Here is a 17,764-nt window from a genome sequence, read left to right on the forward strand (position 1 = left end):
TGAATAGATTGGAAAATTTTCAGATGTGATTGATGGAAGTCAAAAAAATGGTATAAGATATGAAAGTATGTTTAATTATTGTTGAAAATGATATGTTGAAAAACTAATAAAAAATTATTATTATTATTATTTTAAAAAAAGAAGAAGCCCAGCAACTTCACAACTCAGCCCGGACACTGAGATCCAGCTCTGAGGGCCTTCTGGCGGTTCCCTCATTGCGAGAAGTGAGGTTACAGGGAACCAGGCAGAGGGCCTTCTCGGTGGTGGCGCCTGCCCTGTGGAATGCCCTCCCTTCAGATGTGAAGGAAATAAGCAGCTATCTTCTCTTTAAAAGACATCTGAAGGCAGCCCTGTTTAGGGAAGTTTTTAATATTTAACGCTATATTGTTTTTAACACTCGATTGGAAGCTGCCCAGAGTGGCTGGGGAAACCCAGCCAGATGGGTGGGGTATAAATAAATTATTATTATTATTATTATTATTATTATTATTATTATTATTATTATTATTATTATTCAATCCTAAAAAAAGAGCTCAACAACTTTGGGGTAAAATCCCCCCAAAAAACTCAACAACCTCAATCCTAAAAAAGCTCAATAATTTTGGTCGGCCCTCACGCACGTTCACTTCATCAAATCTGGCCCTCTTTGGAAAAGGTTTGGGCACCTCTGAGGTAGGAGAACCATAGACAGAGAAGGTTTGTGAGCTGAGCTGGAACAGGCTGGAAGCTGGATCCACAGAGACCTGCTTGCTCTGTGCTGGACCCAAAGCTGCGACTAATGGATTTGCAAGATCTGTTGGGGTGTCGATGCCCTGAGCTCCCCCACCTTATGCTCAGGTTGTACATGTGTGTAAGTAGAACCATGTATCCTAAAAGCTCCACCGTCTCCACTGACCTCCATTCTCTGGAAACAGAACCCTGGAGAAATTCTGGAATCTCTCACCACTCAGAGAATGGGGTGGCATGTGACATTATTTTTTAATTTTATCATATCACGGGTACCGCCTTTGATCATCTGTGCTCATAGTTGGCTCCACATAAGAGAAGCATCTCTTTCTCACCTTAAACAAAATGCAAATTGCTCATTTTAATTATCCATCGTCCCCTGGCTCTCTTCTTATTCCCGAGATTAAACCACAAAGCATGCACTGTTCCTCTCCAAGGAGAAGGGCCTCAAAGTCCTGAACCTTTGCAGATTCCATTGGCCAAGCATTCATCTTATGACTCCTGTCTCATTTGGTTTCATCCTTCCGAGAGGCTGGTTCCTAGAGTGAGCTGCTTGCCTTTCAATCACCGGCTCACATCTTGGGGTGTGTCTCTCCACACCTGCTTTTGGTGAACTGGAAAGGCACCTTCTCGCTGTTGACTGAAATCAGGCGTCCCAAAAGCGTTTGCGCTTTCAACCGGGGAGACTTGGCAGCTTCCACAAGGAGCTGTGCTCCACCAGGACACAACCTTGGCTGTTTAGGCAAGCATGAGGTGTCCCGGAGACACGCCCCTACTTGACTAGATTCAATACGGTACTGGGAGCTTGCCCAAGTTCAGAGACAGGAAAAGAGCCGGCAGGCGTTGTAAAAGGCAGCAAATGTGTGGAAACCAGAGTGGCGACTTCGGAGTAGAAAGTGGTTGAACTGGAGTCAACAGAGGCAAGGAGGCACCTTCGAAGATGCGACTGTAGCACCCTCAGCAAGGCAAGGTAAGCCTGTGGTCAACAGTTTCTGCTCATCTGAAACCCCGTGCTTTGATGCAGAATGAGAAACACGCGATCTCAGTCAACATTGCCCAGGAGGATCAACAGCTGGTCTAATGGCAGACGATCTCTAGGAACGAGTTCTTAGAAGCTGTGAGACCAATTGCTCACTCACATCCTTGTGTAGAGAAGGCAGGCTCCATAACTCCATGCCTTTGGTTGCCTTCTGCAAACCTTTTTATTTTCTTCCCAAACCTTTCTCAATGAAGGCTTAACTGTATTCACACATTATTCTTAGTGGAACAGAGCGGTGTTTATATTCTTCTTGCTATCAAGATTTATAACATGAGCTGAACCTACTTGGTATTTTACATATGGATGTTGCGGTAAGCCACTTAGATGCACCCGTTTGAAGCATTGTATAATCAGGGCCAGATTTCGGTCTGATGAGGCCCTCAGCTCCTGAAGGTCATGGGGCCCTTTATATGTCCAGCTGTTCTTTGTCAACAACAAATTGTCACTGTTTTTTGTGTTGAATATATGCTAGATGGTAACTGATGGACCTCATAGGTATGTAGGATTTATTTTTATTTTTTTTATCTTATATTTTGGAAATGTACATCCGGTTTTTTTCCTTTATTTTTTTTTGGGGGGGGGCCAAGAGAGTGGGGCCCTAAGCTATAACTTGTTTAGCTTATACATAAATCCAGCACTGAGTATAATAATGGTCTGCTCTGAGTATTCTTACTTTTCATGAATTATTATTTGCAAATTTAGTAAAGGAGAGGAATGGAGAAAAACTAAAAATATATAATTGGGGGGCAGGGGAATTATTTAAACATATATGTTCAAATAGTCTATTCCATGAGCTGCTCCTCATTTTTCAAACTCAGGTTTCCACTTCACCCTGTATGAACTTGCCCAGGTATTAAGGTCAGAACACTACTGATAGCGCTACTAATAAATGAGGAAGAATAGTGTTTTTTATTTACACCTTCAGCACCCTCCCCTCCATGGCTGCCTCCTTGTCTTAGCACACCCCTAGGATACAGTGGTGCCTCGCAAGACGAAATTAATTCGTTCCGCAATTTTTGCCGTCTAGCGAATTTTTCGTCTTGCGAAGCACGGTTTAAACGGCTTAACAAAGTCGCAAGACGTTTTCGTCTTGCGAAGCAAGCCCGTAGGGAAATTCGTCTTGCGAGGCAAATCGCGGACAAAAAAACCTTTCATCTAGCGAGTTTTTTGTCTTGCGAGGCATTCGTCTTGCGAGGTACCACTGTATTCCTCTGCCTAGTGGATGGTACTGACCATTTTGGGAACTGTTTTCCTAAACCATGTCACATACCGTATTGGCCTGAGTATAAGCCTCACGTTTTTTCCAAATTCTGAACGTGAAAAGTTAGTTAAAGTGCGGCTTAAATTTGTGACTTTGCAAAAATCGGCTTTTATGATATCGCTGCTGAAACAGACATACGGTAAAATGGAACGGGTGTGAGCACCTGTGGAATTTTAAAGGACCAGCTTATATTCAGGTATTGTCTTTCCCCCCCCCCCCTTGAATTTTAAAGGTGTGGCTTATGTTCGGGTGCGGCTTATATTTGGGCAAATACGGTAATCAATAGAGGTGATTCCTTTGTGAGAGGCTCAGCCACTCCCTCTGACGGCCACGCCTCTGCTAAGGTTACATATCCTTTTGGGTTTATGCAGGAATTCTTTAATTATACAACGTTAACAATGAGGAATGCATCGCCGACAATTAGCACAGCTCTCTCTGCGTTGCCCTTCAGCAAGACCTGTTTTCTGTGCAACATACTCAGGCAAATCATTTGGCATGCTCCAGTAGCTTCTTCTAGTGTGGCAACCTTAATACTTAGCAGAAGTTGCCTACCATTCTCTGAAAACTGAAGCGCCTGCTGCTTCCGGTGTCCAGAAATGCTTAGCTTTGGAGCACACAGAATAAGAACTGTTTGGTATTCTTCCTGAGTGCTTTCTCCCAGATGGATCCTAGGAGCCCTTGACAATCCTAGGCGACTGTCAAGAAATGGCTTTCCTCACTTCCTTTTATTCCAATTGGTTGCAGCCAGCATAAAGGGGAATAGGACTTATTCTCGGTGACTCAAACACACCTTTACATGCTGTTTGGGTGGCCCTTGGACCATGATGCAGAAATAGGTTCACATCTGCAACCCCAGCCCACTGGCCCACTGATGTCCAGCAAAGAATTTCTGGAAGTAGTATCAAAGAAACATAAATAACTGTAGAGTTGGGAGGGACCCAAAGCGTCATCTAGGCCAGCCCAAAGCAAAATACAGCGGTACCTTGATTCTCAAATGCCTTGGTACCCAAACACTGCAAACCCAGATGTAAGTGTTCCAGTTTGCGAACTGTTTTCAGAAGCCGAATGTGCTCCGTTTTGAGTGTTACGCTTCCAGTTTGAGTGCCACAATTCCGTTTTGAGTGTTACGTTGAGGTCTGTCTGTTTTGGCTATTAATTTTGCGTTTTTGTGGCTCTTTTTTTGTTTTTTGTGACTGTGTGGAACCCAGTTCAGCTACTGATGGATTGATTGATTGATTGATTGATTGTGTGGCTGCAGTACATTGTTTGTTGCTTTCATTTTATGGACCAATGGTCTCGTTAGATAGCAAAATTAATGTTAAATTGCTGTTTTAGGGGTTGTTTTTAAGAGTCCGGAACGGAACGGATTAATCCATTTTGCATTACTTTCTATGGGAAAGCGCTTTGGTTTTAGAATACTTTGGTTTTGGAACAGAATTCTGGAACGGATTAAGTTTGAGAACGAAGGTACCACTTACAGATAGGTAGCCGTGTTGGTCTGCCATAGTCAAAATAAAAAAATTCCTTCCAGTAGCACCTTAAAGACCAACTAAGTTAGTTCTTGGTATGAGCTTTCGTGTGCATGCACACTTCTTCAGATACACTGAAACAGAAGTTGCCAGATCCTTCTATATAGTGAGAAGGTGGGGAGGGGTATTACTCAGAAGGGTGGTGGGAATGGGAGATTGGCAGATAGCTGAGATGAGCCTGTTGACGACTCTTAACGACTGCAATAGGTCTTACAGGAAAAGGCAAGGGGTGAGAAGGTGAGAAATGGCTTAGTCATGTATAATGAGATAAGAATCCAATGTCTCTGTTCAGACCAGGTCTCTCCATGGTTTTGAGTTTGGTAATGAGTTGCAATTCAGCAGCTTCTCTTTCCAGTCTATTTCTGAAATTCCTTTGTAGTAAAACAGCTACTTTGAGATCTTGTATAGAATGTCCTGGGAGACTGAAGTGTTCTCCTACTGGTTTCTCTGTTTTGTGATTCTTGATGTCAGATTCTTGTGATTCTTGATGTCAGAAGGTACCACTGTACTGAATAATCCCTTATAGATGGCCATGCAAACTTCTGTTTTAAAACCTCCGGTGAACAATAATGCAATTAACACTTAAGGGCGAAACGACAGCCCGAGAGCAGCACGGATTAAAGATATTACGTCTTAAAACTTGAGGCAATGAAAGCTGGCAATGCATGTTAAAAGGCAATTGTCAAGAAATGGTTTCCGATTCCTGGCAAAAGATGCAAATTTGGACAATGGTCCAGTTAAGGAACCTGCGGAGTTCCACTGTCTGGGTGGGTACTGACCTAGGGTTACCAGACGCCCCCGGTTCCCGGGGACAGTCCCCAGATTTGCAAATCTGTTCCTAGGAAACATGGCAGCGGCAGCCTCAGCAGCCCAGAGCCAGCCGGGTAGCGCAGTCGGCTCTGGCTGGCTTCGGGAGCTGCTCACTGCCGTGGCGCCTGCCTTTTCTCCTCTTCGGAAGTCCCCATATGATGTGTCTTATGTGCGGTTTTTCTTCCGGGCAAGGTGCAAAGCAGTTCTTTCACACCCTGTGAAACATAAATGCGCAGTTTTTAAAAGAACTAGGCTACAGCACGCCACACGCCCATGACTCCCGAGCCTCCCCCGATCTCCTGCCCCCTTCCCCCTTTGTTTGGACAGATCAGGGGAGGCTCCGGAGTTGTGGGCAGGCAGCCGTTGCCCAGTTTCCCCGGATTCATTGAAATGGTGCCCGCGAGTCTCCTCGCTCACAGGCTTCACCGCCTGTGATTTTTTAGGGTCCCCGCTTCGCCGCAGCGGCAAGACCCAGTCCCACGGAGCAGATCCCCTCCGGAGCTCAGAGGGAATCCGCCATTGGTCGCTGGCGCTGACCGGAAGTCGAAAAAGGTCTGGTAACTATATACTGACCTCGGGATCCCAGGATTTCTGCCTGCTAGTGGTGGGCGGAGCCAAAACTAGAAGTGGGTGGAGCCACAAATGTAAATTTCACCTTTGCCCAAGATATTAGTTTCTACATATGTTCATACACGCCTCTCTGCCCTCCGTGCCATAGCTGTCAACAGTCCCTTACTTGGTGGGAAAGTCCCTTATCCCAGCACCGTGTCCCGCTGCTGTCCCTTATTGATGATGTCCCTTAAATTTCCCGGGTTTCAAAGGAAGCAGCTCCTCTCCCTCCCTCCCTGCCGGCCAGGGAGGAGGGAGGCTCCAACTGTGTTGCTTGGCTGCGTTGCTCACCCAATAAGGAGTCTAAGAACGACTGGGGGGTGGAGCTTGCATGCCTTGTGCCCATCAAATCGGCCGCACTGCCTGGGGACTCACCTTTGCTCAGCGCTTCCCAGCAGAGAGGTGACGGTGGTTTTCCTTGCTGCATCCCCTTTGCCGGGTTGCTGCGCTGTGGGAACCACCGCTTGAGGCTTCCTTTGGCTGCTGGCTGGGCTTTCTGCCTTTGGCTCGGAGGGGCTCAGAAGTCGAACATACCTGTGCCCGGGAAATCCCTTATTTTGGCTGCTGATCCCTTATTTTCAAGGCTGCTGGTCCCTTATTTTCAAATCTGTAAGTTGACAGTTTGCTCCGTGCTAGCAATCGACAGGCATTATTGGAGTTCAGTGATATGTCCCGGCAAGACCAAAACACTCAAGGAAGTTATGAAGTACCTGCTCTAGAACAAGGAAGTCCGCACTAGCAGGAAGCTTTATGCTTGATCATAGAATCATAAAATTGTAGATTCAGAAGGCGCCCCCTGAAATTGCAAGAATCACAAAATAATGGGTGGAATGGACGGAACTGGCAGGGATGAAAGCCAGCTGGGAATATGTCTCACCTCCTTAGCCCTTTGCACCACAAAGGATCCTGCCCCGGTTTAATTCAAATCCATCAAACCTCCTATGGGGAAGGTTCTCAGGCAGGGTGGAAGGAGAAAGAACTTGCCCATGTGAAGACCACCTGGTGGAAACCCTCACACATCTGCTTCTTAATTGTAAACTATATGCTGATCTCCGCCAGCAATTTCTAGATCAACTCTGTCTCGCCAATTGGAAACCAGAGTCGGGGATCATACATTTTCTATTACTGGGGAATGATCAGGAGCTCAACAAGTTAGTGGCTAAATATCTCTGTTTGGTTTTTTGTCGTTGAAATACACTGCAGACGTCTGATCTCCCTGGAGACCAAGAGATGTGACGATAGACTGCTCTGCCTCCTTTCTTTTAGCAACTGTTTTGGGCCACTGGGGAAGTGGGAATTCTGTATTGATTTGTTTTGGATGGATGGACGTGATGCCAATAAAAGGTTTGATGATGATGATGATGATGATCCTGGCCCAACTTAGGCAGATAGGGACAGCGCCTGGCAGACCGGCGTGGCGCAGTGTACTAGATATGAGCTCGCATTTTAGAAGTCAAGGCTTGAGCCTCCATGCCAAGCAGAAAGTGAATTATTTGCTCACGGGCCCCTCCGCTGCACTACAGAAGTAAAAAAGTGCCTTTGGCACAGAAGCGAGCACCAAATTAGCCACCACATTCAATTGTGAGATGTCCTTTGGATTCTCTCCCCAATTCTTCTATTAGCCGCGTCGTGATGGGGTGATCCCCTGTAGAGGGAAAATAAGACACTGTCTGCCGCTTTTGGTTGCAGCTAGGTGGGTTGAGAGGACTGGTATTTTACTAGAAAGAGATTTCCTTGAAGAGGTGGTTTCAAGGCATTCGTGGCAGGTTATGTAAGAGGTGGATGGGTGGGAAGAGGAAGGAAGTTTTATTCTGTTGTTGTCAGGGTGGTAACCGTTGCTAAGGAGACGATTGGCCGTTTAATCCAATTGGATTGTCCCGGGCTTGGTTTTTTATCCTAGGAAGTTGGCAAAACTGGGAATCTTAATTTTTCTCGTAGTTTTGCTTGCCAACCTTAGGGCAGAAGAGTTAATTTGTTGTTTATTGGACCTGTTCATGCGTTTTTGTGATTATTTCATATTGCTCTTTTCTTTTTAATTCTATTGTTTTTCTTGTTTGAATTACTTTTGCTGGTCATTGTCTTCCTGTTGTTTTTCCCTCACTTTCTTCGTTGCTCTGGGATTGAAAATACGCAGCGGAGAGCGGTCTATAACTGTAAACGACTATATAAATATTGAGGGCCGCTGTTGTAGTCCCCATTTCCTGTCAAGGCCATCTGTCTGCTTTCTTTTCAACCTGCCTACTCAATACAGCTGCACAGGACTGCAGAAGGAGCTGTGCCCTAATTCAGCGTTTATCACTGTTTGCTCTTGTATTGCTTGCAAAACAGATATAACAGTAATATTGAACTGAATTTTATTATTTCGGACACAGACCAGTTCCAACCCACATACAATATCAAGGAAGTCATAAAACACAATAGGGATAGATTTGAATTTGCAATTAGGTATAACAGGGACACTACAGATATAGCAACAGTTAAAATATATATAAATTAAAACTTAGTCACTAACATATAACCTAAAATTAGCATTTAAGGCCTTAATCATTATGATAGCACAGCTTGTTAACAGTAATATTGGTAAATGGTGTTGCACGAGACCCATGCAATTAATAATGTTGCACGAGGACCATTATTTTGCCAGCACTCCTCCCTACAAGTCTGTGATGGCTCCAGAACCACAGAATTGGAAATGTTCCCAGAGGTCATCTATCCCAGCCCCCCTCCTCAATGCCAACTCTGCAGTGCTGGATTCAGGGAGCTGAACTAAATAACCCTTGGGCTCCCTTCCAGATCTATGATTCTGTGATCATGTCGTGCTATTGAGGAGATTGGAGCATCTGGGAAGTAATATGAGCCCCAGTCTCCCTTCTGACAACCCCCACCCCTCAGATCCAAGCTTAGGAGAAAAGCTAACTCACTAGGGAACCTCCTCCTCCTCTTTGGCGATCACTCGTAGCCAAGTAAGATTGTCTTCCATAAACACGGTTTTAACAATGAGTCCGTAAGTGACTGTGGAGGCCAGTTCTGGATCCACACATCCTTCCAGTGGGGACATTGGTTTCTGGGCGGGAGCTGATCACGGCGAGGGTTTGCCAAGCATGCCTTCCTCTTAGCATGTTTCTCCCTTGTGTCCTGAGTTCGAGCGTCTACAAAGCCCATGACGCCTTTGGTCAAAGCTATTTTCCAACTGGAGCGCTTGCAGGCCAGTGTTTCCCAGTTGTCAATGTTTATACTACATTTTTAAAGATTTGCCTTGAGAGAGTCTTTAAACCTCTTTTGTTGACCACCAGCATTACGCTTTCCATTTTTAAGTTCAGAATAGAGTGGTTGCTTTGGAAGACGATCATCAGGATCCGCACAACATGACCAGTCCAACAAAGGTGATGTTGAAGAATCATTGCTTCAACACTGGTGATATTTGCTTCTTCCAGGACACTGGTATTAGTTCGCTTGTCTTCCCAAGTGTTGTGTAAAAATTTTCGGAGATATCGTTGATGGAATCTTTAGAGGAGCTGGAGATGGCCTTTATAAATGGTCCACGTTTCACAAGCATGCAGTAAGGCTGGTAGTACAATAGCTTTGTAAACAAGCATTTTGGTTTCCCTGCGAATGTCCCTTCCTCAAACACTCTGCACTTCGATCCAAATGGAGATGTGGGTTTTGGTTCTATTTCCTTTGTGTTGTGTTGACTCAGACGATGAATCTTCAACTAACTTTGTGTAAAAGTGCAAGGATTAGCACTTGTGTAAGAGGATTCCCTCCTCCCTCCCCACTCACACCCCACAATGCCCCCAAATCTGCTATGGAGGGTTGGAGAACCCCCTCCCCCAGAACAGATTTAGGGGGTGGTAACGAGAAGAGGTTTAGATGAGCATGGGCCTTGATCCAGCTACAGGGCATTTCTTATGTTCCCATGACTTATGGCTCATGCAAAACTTTCATGAAGCCCAAAACAACTACAGTGGTGCCCCGCAAGACGAACGCCTCGCGAGACGAAAAACTCGCAAAGTGAAAGGTTTTTTCGTTTTCGAGTTGCTTCACAAGACGAATTTCCCTATGGGCTTGCTTCGCAAAACGAAGCTTGCCCCGCAAGCTCCGGGGACAGCGGGAAGCACAGCGCGTCTTCCCCGCTGTCCCCGGACCTCTTTTGAAGCAAGGGGCGGCGGGGAGAAGCAATCTTCTCTCGCACTGTGCTTCCCGCTGTCCCCGGACCTCTTTTGAAGCAAGGGGTGGCGCGGAGAAGATCGTTTCTCCCCATTGCCAGCCCCGCAAGCTCCAGGGACAGAGGGGAAGGCGCAGCACCTTCCCCTCTCTCCCCGGACCCCTTTTGAACCAAGGGGCGGCAAGGGGGAGAAGCGATCTTCTCCTCTCCACCCCTTGCTTCAAAAGAGGGGACAGAGCGGCGCTTCCCCTCTGTCCCCAGATGGTCTCCATAGGAATGCATTGATTGATTTTCAATGCATTCCTATGGGAAACCGTGCTTCGCAAGACGAAAAACTCGCAAGAAGAAAAAACTTGCGGAACGAATTAATTTCGTCTTGCGAGGCACCTACCTGTCCATCCACGTCCGTAGGCAAAACACATCTTCTGCATTTCCTCCAGAAAGCTATGTCCTTTCCTCAGCCCTGAACTCCCTGTGAGGTCTAGAGAAATTGTACAATCTGAACCTCAGTCTTCGGTTTTTCATTTGAGAAATAATTAGGCGGCAAGATTTAATCTGTCCAATCAGTAGATTAATCAACCTATTAGGGGCCCGGCATTATTGCTGTTTTCCTCATCGTGGGAGATGGAGACCTGGGAGATGGCAATTTGGCAGGCGCCACCCAGGGAGTGCAAGCTCAAGCTGAAATTTTAGTTGTGACTTCTTAATCACCTCACTGCATTCGTATGGGGAGTACCCAGGAAAAGGTGTGTTTTTATCAACACAGACTTAAAACAGGGTGGGGGTGGGAATAAAGATCAGTTTAGGAATGAGGGAGAAATTCAGTTCAGTTCATATTTGAAGACAGAGCCATGACAACAGCACCTAACTGGCAGTTTCCAAAAGCAATATGTGGGATGAAACGCATCCATCCTTCGAAATTAGCATTTCTCCAAATTTTGCAATGCAGTTCTCCGGTCGAGAAATGTGCAAAAAAATCATAATAATGCAGATGTGTGCATAAGGTGAACGTGTGCATAAAAATGCAGTTATTAGTGAACGTGCAAGTGAAAAATGCCTTGTATTGAGGGAAATTGCTTTGCAAAAATATGCATGTTAGGCAAAATTGAACAGATAGATATAGATTGGATTAATTCCAGCTCCATGGTTCTAATAGATTGATCGATTTGAAGACATTCGCGCTTGAGTGCTGGTGAATTTTCACGAGGAACTTAAATGAAGTATTTGCAAACGGCAAATGTGGAGGATCAAACTTAAGACAGCAGAAATGAGGAAAACTGAAATTGGCAGGTTCTTGCACCCTCTACTTTGGAGTGGTTAGATGCGCACAAGGTCTTCCCTCTTGCTGCTCCAAGCCAAATACAACTTTGGCAGAGCTGGTTCGGTGTGCCCGCTGGTGCGTTTGCACTGCACCAACCATATCACCAACCCTATCGTATAGTTAAAGCTCTGGTTTTCCCAGTAGTGATTTATGGAAGTGAGAGCTGGACCATAAAGAAGGCTGGTCGCCGAAGAATTGATGCTTTTGAATTATGGTGCTGGAGGAGACTCTTGAGAGTCCCATGGACTGCAAGAAGATCAAACCTCTCCATTCTGAAGGAAATCAGCCCTGAGTGCTCCCTGGAAGGACAGATCCTGAAGCTGAGGCTCCAAGACTTTGGCCACCTCATGAGAAGAGAAGACTCCCTGGAAAAGACCCTGATGTTGGGAAAGATGGAGGGCGCAAGGAAAAGGGGACGACAGAGGACGAGATGGTGGGACAGTGTTCTTGAAGCTACCAGTTTGACCAAACTGCGGGAGGCAGTGGAAGACAGGAGTGCCTGGCGTGCTCTGGTCCAGGGGGTCACGAAGAGTCAGACACGACTAAATGACTAAACAACCACAAGCACTTAACTTCCCTTGATCTGGACACTAGACTTCTGTTGCAGCAGCCTGGAATCGCATTAGCCTTTTTTGCAGCTGCATCACACGGTGGACTCATGTGAGACCCATAGCGCCTCTTCACATGTCATAGCGATTCCTACCTTTATCTAAACTGCTGGAAGTTGCTGAGTCTGTCTAAGCTCCAGGGAAACTGTAAGTGCTCCTATTAATAAGTGCATCAACACAGATTGCAACAGACATGGAGACAATTCCTTGAGTGACTGCAGGGTTCCTGTTAGCACGTTGCCAAATGCATCACTGTTGTTGATTCCAAGATTTTGCATATTAGCAGTAAGGCTCCAATGGCTGTAAAAGAAACATCTCTCCCTCTCTCTCTGCCATTACCTTGTCCACAGCAGATCGACCGTATTCTAAATCAAATATTTGCAATCAAATACATTAAAAACAGATGCATTAATAATGTCACTGCCTTCTGCAACAGCTACCCGTTTCCCTTCTGGCACCAAACTGTGGTGCAAACAATTAATAGCAGCCCAATAAAAAGCTTATCTATCGCCTCTGTGAGAGCTGCCTGATGAGCTATCTGTTTTGATCCTAGAAAGCAAACTGTCGCCTTTATCTCTTCCAAGGGTGAAGTGTGTCAGTCCAATCCAGGGAATCTCTGTAGCCTTTCATTGCTGTTGGGGTTTGAGTGCTGAGTGAGTGCAGCTGAAATGAATGGCATCGCCACAAGGTCCCACCCCCACAAGATCATAAGAAGAGTGTGTGGGACCAGGTCAGTGGGTTTTATAAAGCCCAGAATCCTGGCTTCACAGTGTCCAACCAGATACCCCTGTGGGAAACCAGCAAGCGGGATTCGAACCCAAGATCAGCTCTCCCCTTCTGTGGTTTCCAGCAACTGGTAAAAAGGTAAAGAGACCCCTGACCATTAAGTCCAGTCGCAGACGACTCTGGGGTTGCAGCGCTCATCTCGCTTTACTGGCCGAGGGAACCGGTGTTTGTCCGCAGGCAGTTTTTCCGGGTCATGGGGCCAGCATGACGAAGCCGCTTCTGGTGAACCAGAGCAGTGCACGGAAACACCGTTTACCTTCCCGCCGGAGCGGTATCTATTTATCTACAGTGGTACCTCGGGTTACATACACTTCAGGTTACAAACGCTTCAGGTTACAGACTCCGCTAATCCGGAAATAGTACCTCGGGTTAAGAACTTTGCTTCAGGATGAGAACAGAAATCGTGCTCCAGCGGCAAGGCGGCAGCGGCAGGCCCCATTAGCTAAAGTGGTGCTTCAGGTTAAGAATAGTTTCAGGTTAAGAACAGACCTCCAGAATGAATTAAGTACTTAACCCGAGGTACCACTGTACTTGCATTTTGATGTGCTTTCGAACTGCTAGGTTGGCAGGAGCTGGGGCAGAGCAACGGGAGCTCACCCCGTCGTGGGGATTCGAACCACCGACCTTCCGATCGGCAAGCCCTCGGCTCTGTGGTTTAGACCACAGCGCCACCCGTGTACCTTCAGCAACTGGTATTCAGAAGCATTTCTGCCTCCAAGTGTGGAGGTGGAACAGAGCCCTCATGGCTAGGAGGCATCAGTAACCCTCTCCTTCTCCATGAATAATAAATAATAATAATAATAATAATAATAATAATAATAATAATAATAATAATAATACCCCACCCATCTGGCTGGGTTTCTCCAACCACTCTGGGTGGCTTCCAATGGAATATTAAAATACAATAACCTATAAAACATTAAAAGCTTCCCTAAACAGGGCTGCCTTCAGCAGAATTTGTCCAATCCTCTTTTGAATCAGTCTAGCTTGGTGGTCATCGTTGCTCCTGTGTCAGGGAGTTCCACAGTTTAACTCTGTGCCGTGTGAAGAAGTGCTTTCTTTGATCTGTCCTGGATTTCTTTCTTTCAGTCTGTCAGCCTTTGCTGATGGGAGTTGTAGTGCAGAAGATCTTGAAGGCACCCAATTGGCAAAGGCTGGCGTTGCCACTTTCCAGTTCCCGTAGGTGCCTTGAAGAGAGGAAATGTCTGTTGAACCGGTTTAGGCCTGTACCATGAGATATGCCCTCGGTGAGCTATAATCTTCAAGGCAGATCTAATTCTCTCTTTTCACACTCTCTTCAGTGCCAGGAAACCCATCTGGGAGCAATGTGGCACACATGCACAGAACACGACTTGATACCCCAAGCGCATGTGGCGATTTAACAAACCTGTTTGTGCCTCAGAGCCCCACAGCCCTTTGGATCGGGGCCCGTGTCTATATCCACTGCTCCATCTGACTGAGATAAGAGTCGCAGAGCAGCTCCCGTTGAGAAAACAGTGCTAATAATTGAATTACTGCAACAGTAGCTTATCTTCCAGGAGAAAGAAGTGGGTGGGATTTTAGGCCCCATCTGCACCTTACCTTAAAAGCACTTTTGCTTGGCGGGGCCCCGGACCCTGCAGTTCCCCTCAGAAACAAACACACAGGCACGAGTATGTTGGGTTAATGGGATAAATTAGGCCACAACTTTATTGGTTACAGATGTGAGAGGTTTGGCTTATGCGTTTGGGTGAAGCCAGCCTATAACCTGACTCTCCTGTCCGTCTGCAGGAAGTCTCTCGAGGGTCAACCACCGATAGGGGGAGCCCTATGATATACAGTGGACCCTCTGGATACGAATTAAATTCATTCCGGGGGTCCGTGAGCACCCCCAAAAATCCGTATCCAGAGGCACCGCTTCTGCACGCACACACGACGCAATAAAGTGCTTTTGCGCATGCGCGAGCAGCAAAACCTGGAAAAGTGCTTCTGGGTTTGCCGCTTTCGCGCCCAAAGTTGACATTACTCGAAGGAAAACATTATGAAAATGATATACAGGTGGTACATGACCCCAGTCAAGCTAGCAAAAATCTATCATTTGCCTGATAATAAGTGTTGGAAATGTAAAGAAACTGAAGGTACTTTCTATCACCTTTGGTGGACATGCCCGAAGATTAAGGCTTTCTGGGAAATGATATATAATGAAATGAAAAAGGTACTTAAATGTACTTTCTCTAAAAAATCAGAGGCATTTCTCTTGGGCATTGTCGGCCAACTGGTGCCAAAGAAGGACAGAACTTTTTTTATGTACGCAACGACAGCAGCAAGAATACTCATCGCAAAGTATTGGAAGACACAAGATCTACCCACCCTGGAAGAATGGCAGATGAAGGTGATGGACTACATGACATTGGCTGAGATGACTGGCAGAATCCGTGATCAGGGAAAAGAGACGGCGGAAGAAGAATGGAAGAAATTTAAAACTTATCTTAAAGACTACTATAAACTTGATGAATGCTAGAATGTCGAGGTTTTCAGAAAGAAAGGGTTACAGCGATATAAGATTAGATTAAAGAAAAGATTAAGAAGATAGAGGTGGGAAAGAAATATTTAGAAGTTGCTAAAAATTATGGACATTGGGATGCAGAAAGGGGGGGTATGGGGGAGTCCGGGAAAAGAGGTTTATGAAAAAATGTTATGAAACTATACGTGTTTGTATGTCTTTCTATGTGTTTGTTTGTTTTAAATAAATTTTGTAAAACCAATAAAAAAATTTTATAAAAAAAAAAAAACAAAGTTGACATTACTCGAGAGTAACATAACCCGAGGGTCTAGGTAAAGGTAAAGGGACCCCTGACCATTAGGTCCAGTCGCGGACGACTCTGGGGTTGCAGCACTCATCTCGCTTTATTGGCAGAGAGAGCTGGCATACAGCTTCCGGGTCATGTGGCCAGCATGACTAAGCTGCTTCTAGCGAACCAGAGCAGCGCACAGAAATGCTGTTTACCTTCCCGCCGGAGTGGTACCTATTTATCTACTTGCACTTTAACGTGCTTTTGAACTGCTAGGTTGGCAGGAGCAGGGACTGGGCAATGGGAGCTCACCCCATTGCGGGGATTCGAACCGCTGACCTTCTGATTGGCAAGCCCTAGGCTCTGTGGTTTAACCCACAGCGCCACCCGCGCCAACCGAGGGTCTACTGTACATCAAGTCGGAGCACCCCCCCCCCAGGGTCCCCGATGGGCTCGTGCCATGGCCCAAGCCCATGCCCAGGCTTCGGACAGTAACCACACCCCCAGATCCCTTTAACGGGATGCCCTTAACGAGGAGGGGCAGGCGGAGGCAACAATCTCCCCTCCCATCAACAAGGCTCACCCAATGCCTAACCTTACAAAGTTGCGATGATTGCTACAAGGCGGGTGAAAACCAAATGGCTGGTGCCAGTTTGCCAAGTGGGAAAGTTCCTACCTGGCCCCCACAACCAGGTGACTGACGTTAATCTGCAGTAAGCAAATAAGCAAGTAAATTTTTATTTATACCCGGTCAAGACTGGACTCAGGGCGGCTAACATCAAATATCAAATACAGTGGTACCTTGGGTTGTGAACGTGATCCGTGCAGGAGGCACGTTCACAACCTGCAGTGTCACGATTCGGCGCTACTGCGCATGTGCAAAGCGTGATTTAGTGCTTCTCCCCATGTGCGAGCGCCGAACCCCGGAAGTAACCCGTTCTGGTACTTCCGGGTTTGGAGCGGTGCGCAACCCGAAAACGCGTAACCTGAAGGATCTGTAACCTGAGGTACCACTGTACATTAAAACACAATCAAGCAGTTGATTAAAATACAGCTTTAAAAATTAAGGGGGAAATTTGCAAGGCCAAAGTCAAGCAATGCATGAAATGGGGGGGGGGGCTGGGAGATCCGGCAAGTGGAAGTTGCCTCCCAACCACGCCGCGGTTTAAATAGCAAGGGGCCACGCTCCCTGGCTAACCCGATTGGCCTGGGGGGGGTGTAACGCCACTGGGAGCATCCCTCTGGCCACTCCCGGGTCACTGTGAGGTCCCGGATGTCCGCCGGCAATGCCGCGCCCCCGGGGAAGGGAAGCGGTCTTATACCACTGCACTCACAGCCATGGCTTCCCTCTAATAATCCTGGGAACTGCCGTTTGATAAAGGACACTGCTAAGATTTGTTTAGGAGACCACTGTTTGCCTCACCCAGAAACCATCGAGACCCCTCTCCAGGAATCTGTCTAATCCTCTTTTAAAACCATCGAGACCCCTCTCCAGGAATCTGTCTAATCCTCTTTTTAAAGACATCATGGCCGCGCGGGTGGTGCTGTGGGTTAAACCACAGAGCCTAGGCCTTGCCGATCAGAAGGTAGGCGGTTCGAATCCCCGCGACGGGGTGAGCTCCCGTTGCTCAGTCCCAGCTCCTGCCAACCTAGCAGTTCGCAAGCACCTCAAAGTGCAAGTACTGTAGATAAATAGGTACCGCTCCGGCGAGAAGGTAAACGGCATTTCCGTGCCCTGCTCTGGTTCGCCAGAAGCGGCTTAGTCATGCTGGCCACATGACCCGGAACCTGTATGCTGGCTCTCTTGGCCAGTAAAGCGAGATGAACGCCACAACCCCAGAGTCGGCCACGACTGGACCTAATGGTCAGGGGTCCCTTTACCTTTTAAGGTGGCGGCCATCACTGTCTCCTGAGGCAGGGAGTTCCATAGGTTAACTCTGCGCTGTGTGAAAACGGACTTTACTTTGTCCATCCAGACTCTCCTGTCAGTGGGGGGGGGGCGGATCCCTAAAAAGGGCGGGCCTGTCCGTTTATGGAATATTAACCACAGAACTGCAGAAATGGTGACCATGGCCATCTGTTGTGGATGCCTGAGCTGAGATTCCTGCATTATAGGAGATTGGATTAGATGACTCTTAG

The 17,764-nt window shown here is 46.7% G+C and overlaps 1 protein-coding gene across 1 annotated transcript in view; it reads left to right on the forward strand.

Annotated features, from left to right (window-relative positions):
* The first annotated feature begins 1,350 nt into the window (after positions 1–1,350).
* Positions 1,351–17,764, forward strand: part of BCL6 (BCL6 transcription repressor) — a 73,843-nt gene continuing 57,429 nt past the window's right edge. Inside the window, exon 1 of the mRNA XM_081190205.1 lies at positions 1,351–1,696. The gene's annotated coding sequence lies outside the window, so the exon portion shown is untranslated. The remainder of the gene's footprint in view (positions 1,697–17,764) is intronic.

This window comes from Podarcis bocagei, assembly GCF_964188305.1.
Source record: "Podarcis bocagei genome assembly, chromosome: 4".
Lineage (NCBI taxonomy): Eukaryota > Metazoa > Chordata > Lepidosauria > Squamata > Lacertidae > Podarcis > Podarcis bocagei.